At 41.7% G+C, this 13,355-nt stretch overlaps 1 long non-coding RNA gene across 5 annotated transcripts in view; it reads left to right on the top strand.

The window, feature by feature from the left end:
* Positions 1 to 13,355, top strand: part of Gm28068 — a 76,955-nt gene that overhangs the window by 39,917 nt on the left and 23,683 nt on the right. For 3 of the 5 annotated variants that reach the window (XR_003951659.1, XR_875427.3, XR_384186.4), the window contains exon 1: positions 137 to 587. The exons of the other annotated variants lie outside the window; for them this stretch is intronic. This is a non-coding gene — a long non-coding RNA (predicted gene 28068). Of the gene's footprint in view, positions 1 to 136; positions 588 to 13,355 lie in introns of those variants that run through there. 5 annotated transcript variants of the gene reach the window in all.

The raw sequence follows: 13,355 nt of genomic DNA on the forward strand, positions 1-13,355 counted from the left end.
CTTTGTACTTCTTATCATAATCAGGGCCTGCATCCTCCAAAGTGTTAACAACTGTCAGATAAAAATGCTAGAATCACTGTGTGAGGTCCAAAATCGCTGCACTGAGACCAACACTCACATATACAACAGGCAAGAGTGTTTTTGTTTCAAGAAAGCAAGAAGTCTGCATGCAAGGTGTTGGCCACTTATTAAAATGGCAAGCACAGACCAAGGGCCCAAGTCTTGTATGGGAAACTAGAGGAATTTTAGCAAGGGCTAGGTAATCTAAATCTTTATTGGTGGGCTCCAGGGAAGTTACATGGGCCAGTTTCTGATTCGCTTCTCTGTTAGTTTTGCTATATTTGGTGAGGCCATGAGGAAATTCCACGAATCACCTTGGCTCCCTGAGGCTCCCAGAGTCATCAATGATTAACAGCCCATTGTTGCAATCTGCTTTTCTAGGATACTGAAATTTTACTTCCAAAGTTTGCATTTTTCAGGGAACCTATCAATTGCCACTCAACAACATTATTGAAGAAAATCTAGGATTCGACAGGGACACTTAAGTCAAGGAGAAAATGAGGAACACACCTGACTCCATTTTGAAAGTAGGTAAACTTTATGCTGTAATGTTAAAAATAAGTCTGGCTCTGTTTCCTGAAGCCTAACCTGCACCGTCATATGACCTTAACTTGTTTGGTCACCTTTACTAAACTCCCAGAATTACTCAAAGACTTCACTGTTTTCTTGTGTATTTGTTCTAGTTTGGTTTGGTTTGATTTGGTTTCCCTTTGGAGATTGGACCTTACTGCTCTACTGTCTTCCTAAACTTTGCAATGACTCTGGAGTTTCTTCCTAAACCTTTTAGCCAGTCTGGTGGCACAAACCTTTAATCCCAGCACTCAGGAGGCACAGATAGGCAGATCTCTGTGAGATTAAGGCCAACCTGGTCTATAGAGTGAGTTCCAGGACAGCCAGAGCTACACAGAGAAACGCTGTCTCAGGAAAAGAAGAAGAAGAAGAAGAAAAAGAAGAAGAAGAAGAAGAAGGAGGAGGAGGAGGAGGAGGAGGAGGACGACGACGACGACGACGACGACGAGGAGGAGGAGGATGAGGAGGACGAAGAGGAGGACGAAGACGATGAGGAAGACAAGGACGACGAGGAGGAGGACGATGAGGAGGACGACGAGGAGGATGATAGGGTGGCCTCCACTTAAATTAGGAGCTAATGAAAGGCAGGTGATTAATGGAGTTTTGACTGCTGATGAACTCATAGTAGGTCTGAGAACATATCTTGTGGTCACTTCCCCACTTCCAGGAAGCATAAATGGAATGGATATACTTAGAAATTGACAGAATTCTCACATTGGTTCCCTGACCTGTGGAGTGAGGGCTATTACGGTTGGAAGGACTAAATGGATGTCTTTAGAGTTGCCACTGCCAAAGAAAATAGTGAATCAAAACCAATATCGTATTCTTGGAAAAATTGCAGAAATTAGTGCCATTATCAAGGACTTGAAAGATGTTCCCACCACATCTCTCTTAACTGGCCAGAGCATTAGACAGGTGGATTATGGAGAATGGGAAAACTAAATTAGGTATTGACTGCAATTGAATTTACTGTACCAGATGTAGTTTTATTACTTGAGCAAATTAACACAACTCCTGGTACCTGATATACAGCTATTGATCTAGCAAATGCCTTATTCTCAGAACCTGTCCCTAAGGACCACCAGAAGCAATTAGCTTTCAGTTGGCAAGGCCAGCAGTTATACCTTTACAGTTTAGCCTCAAGGATATAGTAACTTTCCTGCCCTGTATCATAACTTAGTAAGAAGGGATCTTGGCCCTTTGTCTCCTCCACAAAATATCACATTGGTGCACTATATTGATGACATTATACTGATTGGACCAAGTGAAAGAGCAGGAGCAACCACTTTGGACTCACTGATAAGACATATGCATATCAGAGGATGGGAAATAAATCCAACCAAAATTCAAGGGACATCTACCTCAGTGAAATTCTCAGGAGTCCAGTGATGTGGAACATGCAGAGATATTCTTTCTAAGATGAAAGATAATTTATTGCACCTGGTCCCTCCCACCACCAAGAAAGAAGCACAACATTTCATGGGTCTATTTGGATTCTGGATACAGGACATCTCTCACTTGGGTGTGTTGCTCAAGCCCATTTATCATAGACTCAGAAAGCTGCTAGCTTTGTGTGGGTCCTGGATCAGGAGAAGGCTCTTGAACAGGTCCAGACTGCTGTGCAGACTTCTCTACCACTTGTACCATATGACCCAGCACACTGGATGGTACTTGAGGTGTCAGTGGCAGATAGCAATGCTGTTTGGAGCCTCTGGCAGGCTCCTGTAGGTGAATCACAGAAGAGACCTTTGGGATTTTGGAGCAAAGCTCTACCATCATCTGCAGACAACTATTCTCCCTTTGAAAAACAGCTCTTGGCCTGTTATTAGACCTTAGGGGAAACTGAATGTTTGACAATGGGACACCAAGTTACCATGCAACCTGAACTACCCATCATGAGCTGGGAGCTATCAGACCCTCCAAGTCATAAAGTAAGACATGCACAGCAGCAGTCTATTATCAAATGGAAGTGGCATGTGCATGATTGGGCCCGAGCAGGTCCTGAAGGCACAAGCATATTACATGAAGAAGTTGCTCCAATGCCTATTGTTTCTTCTACCCCTGTTACAATGCCATCTGCTATCAAGCATGTGTCTATAGCTTAATGGGGTGTTCCCTACAATCTGCTGACTGAGGAAGTGAATACTAGGACCTGGTTTACTGATGGCTCTGCATGTTATGCAGGCTCTACCCTGAAGTGGACAGCTGCAGCATTACAACCCCTTTCCAGAACAATCCTGAAAGATACAGGTGAAGGAAAATCATCACAGTGGGCAGAACTTTGGAAGGTACACATGGTATTACAGTTTGTTTGAAATAAGAAATGGATAGATGTGCAATTGTTCACTGATTCATAGGCTGTAGCCAATGGATTGGCTGTATGGTCAGGGGTTTTAAAAGATCACCAAAGAAAATTGGTGAGAAATACATTTGGGGAATAAGTATGTGGATAGATCTCACCAAATGGGCAAAGGATGTGAAGATATTTGTGTTCCATGTAAATACTCACCAAAAGGTAACTTCAGCTGATGTGGAGTTCAATAATCAAGTGGACAGTCAGGCTCTTTCTCCAGCCATCCCTATCATTGCCCAAAGAGCACATGAACAAAGTGTCCATGGTGGCCGAGATGGAAGTTATACTTGGGCTCAACAACATGGACTTCCTCTCACCAAGGCTGACCTGGCTACAGCTGCTGCTGAATGCCACATCTGTCAACATCAGAGTTGGCACTGAGCCCCAGATATGGCACTATTTCTAGAGGTAACCTGTCAGCACCATGGTGGCAGGTTGACTACATTTGACCACTTCCTCCGTGGAAATGCAACATTTTGTTCTTACTGGAGTAGAACCTTAATTCTTTTAATGGATTTGCCTTTCATGGAGGTAATGTTTCTGCCAAAACCACCATCCCTGGACTCACAGAATGCCTTCTCTATTATCGTTGTATTCCAGACAGTATTGCTTCTGACCAAGGAACTAATTTTAATGCCAGAGAAGTGTAACAGTTATAGCATGATCATGGAATCCAGTAGTCGTACCATATTCCCCATCATCCTGAAGCAACTGGTTTGATAGGAAGATGGAATGGCCTTTTGAAGATGCACTTACAGCACCAGTTCTGTGTCAGCAGCATGGAGGGCTGGGGCAGAGTTCTTCAGAAGGCAGTCTATGCTTTGAGTAAGCATATGATATGTTGTATGGTTTCTCCCACAGCCAGGATCCATGGGTGTAGGATCAAGAGGTGGAGAAGGGAATAGTTCCACTCACTATCAGTCCTAGTGACCCTCTAGGAAAATATTTGCTTCCTATCCTCACAATTCTAGGTTTTGTTGGCCTAGAAGTTTTGTTTCCAGAGGGGGTAGTGCTCCTATGAGGAGCCACAACAAACATGCCATTAAACTGGAAGCTCAGACATCCCTCTGGTCATTTTGGGCTTCTAATGCCATCAAAACAAAGGGCTAACAAAGGATTAACATTGCAAATAGGATGGATCTCCAGGTGAGTCAGCCTCTAGATGGTCCTTTCCTCAGTCTCTACTCCACACTTTGTCTCTGTAACTCTTTCCCGGGTGTTTTGTTTCCCCCTTATAAGATAGATAGAAGTATCCACACTATGGTCTTCCTTCTTCTTGAGTATCAGGTGGTTTGTGAATTGCATCTTGAATATTCCGAGTTTCTCCATTTCTTGGCTAATATCCACTTATTAGTGAGTGCATATTATGTGTTCTTTTGTGATTGGGTTACCTCACTCAGGATGATATCCTCCAGATCCATCCATTTGCCTACAAATTTCATAAATTCGTTGTTTTTAATAGCTGAGTAGTACTCCATTGTGTAACTGTACCACATTTTCTGTATCCATTCCTCTGCTGGGGTTCTTTCCAGCTTCTGGCTATTATAAATAAGGCTACTATGAACATATAGGAGCCTGTGTCCTTATTACATGTTGGAACATTTCTGGGTATATGCCCAGGAGTGTCATTGCTGGGTCCTCAGGTTGTACTATGTCCAATTTTCTGAGGAACCTCCAGAACGATTTCCAGAGTGGTTGTACAAGTTTGCAATCCCACTAGCAATGGAGGAGTGTTCCTCTTTCTCCACATCTTCTTCAGCATTCTGTCACCTGAGTTTTTGATCTTAGCCATTGTGACTGGTGTGAGGTGTAATCTCAGATTTGTTTTGAGTTGCATTTCCCTGATGACTAAAAATGTTGAACATTTTTTTAGGTGCTTCTCAGCCATTCGGTATTCCTCAGTTGAGAAAAAAAAAAAGTATTGCTTCTTAGTACAAAAGTTCTGAGTTATCTTGCTTTTTGTTAAAATTTGACCAGAAGGTACTCCAGTGCATGTGTTCATTACTGTGAAGTAAAAAATCCTATGAATAATACAACATTCTTAAATTTAGAAAAAAAGAGAAAGGAATAACAGTGTTAGGAGGGCTGAGATCCAGAGTGCCATGGGGAAATTGGATTGCCTCTCCATGATGGAGGTAAACAGGATTATGTCTAGAGTGCACCAGATCCCTTAGGGCGTCTCATAGTAAAACCGAATCGTGTGGTTAAAATCAATGGGAAACCACAACAGCCCAATCCAAGCAGGGTGACAAAGGATGCAGACCCATCAGGAATGAAGGCATGGGCCACTCCTCCAGGAAAAGGTCCAAGACCTGCTGAGATGCTTGCTGAGGGTGGAGGACATACAGAATGGGTAGTAGAGGAAGGTAGTTATGAATACCAGGTAAGGCCACGTAACGAGTTGTAGAGGATTATAGAAACGAGGAATATAGAAATGAGGATTATAAAGTAATATGAATGCTTCTGTTTTATTTTGTTAAGAACACATCTGTCTTTCTTCCAGTTTTGTTGACATCAGTTGGTTTTTAAGTTGAGATACTAAAAGGATACTCTCAAGGGACATTGCCCCATTGTAAATTTACAAATGTGTTTGCAATCCTATGAGGACTAGTTATATCATGTTTGGCGTATTCACGACCTTGTTATTGTTTCAAGTGGACGTGAGATATTATTTGTGTCAACTTGACAAAGGGTGGATTGTAGTGGCTATTCCTGGTTGTCAACTTGACTATATCGGGAATAAACTACCATCCACAATTGGAAGGCTCACCTGTGACCCTGATCTTGAGGAGATATAAGTTTCTGACCTGGATTTTGGCATGGAGATCTTGAGGCATAGTGACTTGAATCCCAGGACTAAAGCAAGGAAATCTCTGAGTTCATCTGGGCCATCTGGGGCAAAGCAAGTCGCAGATCCAGGCATGGTGGCACACACCTTTAATCAGGGCCACACCGTGTGTTGGAGACTTGTATAAGGACATTGGAAGACGGAAGATTCTCTCTCGTTTGTCTGCTTGCCTTGTGGCACTGAGCAACTGCTAGATCTTTGGACTTTCATTCACAGCTGATGCTGACTATTGTTGAGAGTTGGCCTACAGAGTGTAAGTCATTGACTACTTCACTTACTATATAGAGACTACCCATAAGTTCTGTGATTCTTGAGAACCCTGACTAATACAGGGGTTCAGTCCATTATCATCAAGGTGGGAACATGGCATCATCCAGACAGATGTGAGGTTAGAGGAGTTTAGAGTTCCACCTCTTATTCTGAAGGCAGCCAGGAGAAGACTGACTTCCAGGGAGCCAGTAAGAGGGTCTTAAACCCCACATAAGCAGTGACACACCTACTGCAAGAAGGGTGCACACTCGAGCACCGGGGTGCCTTGCCAGGGGAGTCTCCCGACACCCGCAAGGGCCCACACAGGATTCCCCACGGGATCCTAAGACCTCTGGTGAGTGGAACACAGCGTCTGCCCCAATCCAATCGCCCGGAACCTGAGACTGCTGTAAATAGGGAAGCAGACGACCCGGTCCTGACCTGGGGTACAAGTCCCTTCCGCTCCACTCGAGCACCGGGGTGCCTTGCCAGCGGAGTCTCATGACACCTGCAAGGGCCCACACAGGATTCCCCACGGGATCCTAAGACTTCTGGTGAGTAGAACACAACTTCTGCCAGGAGGCAGGTTCGAACACCAGATATCTGGGCACCTTCCCTGCAAGAAGAGAGTTTCCCTGCAGAGAATACTCTGACCACTGAAACTAAGGAGAGACCTAGCCTCCCAGGTCTGCTTATAGAGGCTAACAGAGTCACCTGAGGAACAAGCTCTAACCAGGGACAACTATAACAACTAGCTTCAGAGATTACCAGATGGCGAAAGGCAAACGTAAGAATCCTACTAACAGAAACCAAGACCACTCACCATCATCAGAACGCAGCACTCTCACCCCACCTAGTTCTGGGCACCCCAACACAACAGAAAATCTAGACCCACATTTAAAAACACTTCTCATGATGATGGTAGAGGACATTAAGAAGGACTTTCATAACTCACTTAAAGAAATACAGGAGAGCACTGCTAAAGAGTTACAGGTCCTTAAAGAAAAACAGGAAAACACAACCAAACAGTTAGAAGTCCTTAAAGAAAAACAGGAAAACACATCCAAACAGGTGATGGAAATGAACAAAACTATACTAGAACTAAAAAGGGAAGTAGACACAATAAAGAAAACCCAAAGCGAGGCAAAGCTGGAGATAGAAACCCTAGGAAAGAGATCTGGAACCATAGATGCAAGCATCAGCAACAGAATATAAGAAATGGAAGAGAGAATCTCAAGTGCAGAAGATTCCATAGAGAACATCGGCACAACAATCAAAGAAAATACAGAATGCAAAAGGATCCTGACTCAAAACATCCAGGAAATCCAGAACACAATGAGAAGACCAAACCTACGGATAATAGGAGTTGATGAGAATGAAGATTTTCAACTTAAAGGGCCAGCAAATATCTTCAACAAAATAATAGAAGAAAACTTCCCAAACATAAAGAAAGAGATGCCCATGATCATACAAGAAGCCTACAGAACTCCAAATAGACTGGACCAGAAAAGAAATTCCTCCCGACACATAATAATCAGAACAACAAATGCACTAAATAAAGATAGAATATTAAAAGCAGTAAGGGAGAAAGGTCAAGTAACATATAAAGGCAGGCCTATCAGAATTACACCAGACTTTTCACCAGAGACTATGAAAGCCAGAAGAGCCTGGACAGATGTTATACAGACACTAACAGATCACAAATGCCAGCCCAGGCTACTATACCCAGCCAAACTCTCAATTACCATAGATGGAGAAACCAAAGTATTCCACGACAAAACCAAATTCACACATTATCTTTCCAAGAATCCAGCCCTTCAAAGGATAATAACAAAAAAAAAACCAATACAAGGACGGAAATCACGCCCTAGAAAAAGCAAGAAAGTAATCCCTCAACAAACCAAAAAGAAGACAGCCACAAAAACAGAATGCCAACTCTAACAACAAAAATAAAAGGAAGCAACAATTACTTTTCCTTAATATCTCTTAATATCAATGGACTCAATTACCCAATAAAAAGACATAGACTAACAGAATGGCTACACAAACAGAACCCAACACTCTGCTGCTTAAAGGAAACCCATCTCAGGGAAAAAGACAGACACTACCTCAGAGTGAAAGGCTGGAAAACAATTTTCTAAGCAAATGGTCTGAAGAAACAAGCTGGAGTAGCCATTTTGATATCGAATAAAATCGACTTCCAACCCAAAGTTATCAAAAAAGACAAGGAGGGGCACTTCATACTCATCAAAGGTAAAATCCTCCAAGAGGAACTCTCAATTCTGAATAGCTATGCCCCAAATGCAAGGGCAGCCACATTCATTAAAGACACCTTAGTAAAGCTCAAAGCACACATTGCACCTCATATAATAATAGTGCGAGACTTCAACACACCACTTTCATCAATAGACAGATCATGGAAACAGAAACTAAACAGGGACACAGTGAAACAAACAGAAGTTATGAAACAAATGGACTTAACAGATATCTACAGAACATTTTATTCTAAAACAAAAGGATATACCTTCTTCTCAGCACCTCACGGGACCTTCTCCAAAACTGACCATATAATTGGTCATAAAACAGGCCTCAACAGATACAAAAATATTGAAATTGTCCCATGCATCCTATCAGACCACCATGGACTAAGGCTGATCTTCAATAACAACATAAATAATGGAAAGCCAACTTTCACGTGGAAACTGAATAACACTCTTCTCAATGATACCTTGGTCAAGGATGGAATAAAGAAAGAAATTAAAGACTTTTTAGAGTTTAATGAAAATGAAGCCACAACATACCCAAACCTATGGGACACAATGAAAGCATTTCTAAGAGGGAAACTCATAGCTCTGAGTGCCTCCAAGAAGAAACTGGAGAGAGCACACACTAGCAGCTTGACAACACATCTAAAAGCTCTAGAAAAAAAGGAAGAAAATTCACCCAAGAGGAGTAGACAGCAGGAAATATTCAAACTCAATGGTGGAATCAAACAAGTGGAAATAAGAAGAACTATTCAAAGAATTAACCAAACAAGGAGTTGGTTCTTTGAGAAAATCAACAAGATAGATAAACCCTTAGGTAGACTCACTAGAGGGCACAGGGACAAAATCCTAATTAACAAAATCAGAAATGAAAAGGGAGACATAACAACAGATCCTGAAGAAATCCAAAACACCATCAGATCCTTCTACAAAAGGCTATACTCAACAAAACTGGAAAACCTGGACGAAATGGACAAATTTCTGGATAGATACCAGGTACCAAAGTTAAATCAGGATCAAGTTAACGATCTAAACAGTCCCATATCCCCTAAAGAAATAGAAGCAGTTATTAATAGTCTCCCAACCAAAAAAAAGCCCAGGACCAGAGGGGTTTAGTGCAGAGTTCTATCAGAACTTCAAAGAAGATCTAATTCCAGTTCTGCACAAACTATTTCACAAAATAGAAGTAGAAGGTACTCTACCCAACTCATTTTATGAAGCCACAATTACTCTGATACCTAAACCACAGAAAGATCCAACAAAGATAGAGAACTTCAGACCAATTTCTCTTATGAATATCGATGCAAAAATACTCAATAAAATTCTCGCTAACCGAATCCAAGAACACATTAAAGCAATCTTCCATCCTCACCAAGTAGGTTTTATTCCAGGGATGCAGGGATGGTTTAATATAAGAAAATCCATCAATGTAATCCATTATATAAACAAACTCAAAGACAAAAACCACATGATCATCTCGTTAGATGCAGAAAAAGCATTTGACAAGATCCAACACCCATTCATGATAAAAGTCTTGGAAAGATCAGGAATTCAAGGCCCATACCTAAACATGATAAAAGCAATCTACAGTAAACCAGTAGCCAACATCAAAGTTAATGCAGAGAAGCTGGAAGCAATCCCACTAAAATCAGGGACTAGACAAGGCTGCCCACTTTCTCCCTACCTTTTCAACATAGTACTTGAAGACAACAAAAGGAGATCAAGGGGATACAAATTGGAAAAGAGGAAGTCAAAATATCACTTTTTGCAGATGATATGATAGTATATATAAGTGACCCTAAAAATTCCACCAGAGAACTCCTAAACCTGATAAACAGCTTCGGTGAAGTAGCTGGATATAAAATTAACTCAAACAAGTCAATGGCCTTTCTCTACACAAAGAATAAACAGGCTGAGAAAGAAATTAGGGAAACAACACCCTTCTCAATAGTCACAAATAATATAAAATATCTTGGCGTGACTCTAACTAAGGACGTGAAAGATCTGTATGATAAGAACTTCAAGTCTCTGAAGAAAAAATTAAAGAAGATCTCAGAAGATGGAAAGATCTCCCATGCTCATGGATTGGCAGGATCAATATTGTAAAAATGGCTATCTTGCCAAAAGCAATCTACAGATTCAATGCAATCCCCATCAAAATTCCAACTCAATTCTTCAATGAATTAGGAAGAGCAATCTGCAAATTCATCTGGAATAACAAAAAACCTAGGATAGCAAAAACTCTTCTCAAGGATAAAAGAACCTCTGGTGGAATCACCATGCCTGACCTAAAGCTTTACTACAGAGCAATTGTGATAAAAAAAAAAAACTGCATGGTACTGGTATAGTGACAGACAAGTAGACCAATGGAATAGAATTGAATACCCAGAAATGAACCCACACACCTATGGTCACTTGATCTTCGATAAGGGAGCTAAAACCATCCAGTGGAAGAAAGACAGCATTTTCAACAATTGGTGCTGGCATAACTGGTTGATATCATGTAGAAGAATGCGAATCAATCCATACCTATCTCCTTGTACTAAGGTCAAATCTAAGTGGATCAAGGAACTTCACATAAAACCAGAGACACTGAAACTTATAGAGGAGAAAGTGGGGAAAAGCCTTGAAGATATGGGCACAGGGGAAAAATTCCTGAATAGAACAGCAATGGCTTGTGCTGTAAGATCAAGAATTGACAAATGGGACCTCATGAAACCCAAAGCTTCTGCAAGGCAAAAGACACCGTCAATAAGACAAAAAGGCCACCAACAGATTGGGAAAGGATCTTTACCTATCCTAAATCAGATAGGGGACTAATATCCAATATATATAAAGAACTCAAGAAGGTGGACTCCAGAAAATCAAATAACCCTATTAAAAAATGTGGCTCAGAAATGAACAAAGAATTCTCACCTGAGGAATACCGAATGGCAGAGAAGCACCTGAAAAAATGTTCAACATCCTTAATCATCAGGGAAATGCAAATCAAAACAACCCTGAGATTCCACCTTACACCAGTCAGAATGGCTAAGATCAAAAATTCAGGTGACAGCAGATGCTGGCGAGGATGTGGAGAATGAGGAACATTCCTCCATTGTTGGTGGGATTGCAGGCTTGTACAACCACTCTGGAAATCAGTCTGGCGGTTCCTCAGAAAATTGGACATAGTACTACAGGAGGATCCAGTAATACCTCTCCTGGGCATATATCCAGAAGATGTCCCAACCGGTAAGAAGGACACATGCTCCACTATGTTCATAGCAGCCTTATTTATAATAGCCAGAAGCTGGAAAGAACCCAGATGCCCCTCAACAGAGGAATGGATACAGAAAATGTGGTACATTTACACAATGGAGTACTACTCAGCTATTAAAAAGAATGAATTTATGAAATTCCTAGCCAAATGGATGGACGTGGAGGGCATCATCCTGAGTGAGGTAACACATTCACAAAGGAACTCACACAATATGTACTCACTGATAAGTGGATATTAGCCCAAAACCTAGGATACCCAAGATATAAGATACAATTTGCTAAACACATGAAACTCAAGAAGAGTGAACACTGAAGTGTGGACACTATGCCACTCCTTAGAATTGGGAACAAAACACCCATGGAAGGAGTTACAGAGACAAAGTTTGGAGCTGAGACGAAAGGATGGACCATCTAGAAACTGCCATATCCAGGGATTCACCCCATAATCAGCTTCCAAACGCTGAGACCATTGCATACACTAGCAAGATTTTATCGAAAGGACCCAGATGTAGCTGTCTCTTGTGAGACTATGCTGGGGCCTAGCAAACACAGAAGTGGATGCTCACAGTCAGGTATTGGATGGATCACAGGGCTCCCAATGGAGGAGCTAGAGAAAGTACCCAAGGAGCTAAAGGAATCTGCAACCATATAGGTGGAACAACATTATGAACTAACCAGTACCCCGGGGAGTTCTGTACTTTAGCTGCATATGTATCAAAAGATGGCCTAGTCGGCCATCACTGGAAAGAGAGGCCCATTGGACATGCAAACTTTATATGCCCCAGTACAGGGGAACGCCAGGGCCAATAAAAATGGGAATGAGTTGGTAGGGAAGTGGGGGGGAGGTTATGGGGGACTTTTGGGATAGCATTGGAAATGTAATTGAGGAAAATATGTAATAAAAATATTAATTAAAAAAAAAGAAATGTAAAGTTTCAAGAGCCAAAAGGAGGACTTAAATAAACAGAAATTTTAATTAAAGACCTGGAAAAAAAAAAAAGAAGGGTGCACCTCCTAACAGTGCCACTCCCTGGGCTAAGCATATACAAACCAGTACAAACAAGAACATACGATTGAAGATAACCCAAAGCAGCTTTTTAACCTTCACATTTTGCAGCCTCATGTGTTGAAGCCCTTAGTCCCCAGTGTCCCTAGTGTCTCAGCTGTATTGCCACAGGGCTATTAACTAAGACAAAATGAAGCCATTAGAGCAGATCTTAATGTACTTGAATAATCCCTGAGTAGAGGAGATTAGGGCATGGACTTGTGGAGAGATAGCCACGTGAACTGGGGGAGAATCTGCCACCTGCTGGCCAAGCAGAGGAACTACCTCTGTCCACAAGGCTTTCAGGATCTTGCCTCCAATCCTTTGTAAGCCAGTCTGGCCTTGAACTTGAGGTCCTTCAGTGCTGGGATCACAGGTGTGTTCTCCACGCCCTGTTTTCCACACCCTCTATTGAAGGATTTACCTGGAAAGGCAGAACCATCAGGAAGGTTCTGTAATAAGCAGGAAGATCTAAGTGGGAAAAGTCAGCCAAAATGCAGGCTATGAGGGCAGCACACAAAGCCATGGGTGTTTTCTATAGACTATCAATGAAGAGCAAGAAGAAGTGAAGGCAACAGTTCTTTTTACAATAACTTAGAGAAGAAGAAAACACCTAGGAATATGTTTAAACAAAGTGGCACAAGCTTAGGACATTAAAAGTAGTGAAAGAAATGAAGGCAGCTTAAATAAATGGAAGGGTTCTAGGCT

This window comes from Mus musculus, chromosome 15 (genome assembly GCF_000001635.26).
Source record: "Mus musculus strain C57BL/6J chromosome 15, GRCm38.p6 C57BL/6J".
Lineage (NCBI taxonomy): Eukaryota > Metazoa > Chordata > Mammalia > Rodentia > Muridae > Mus > Mus musculus.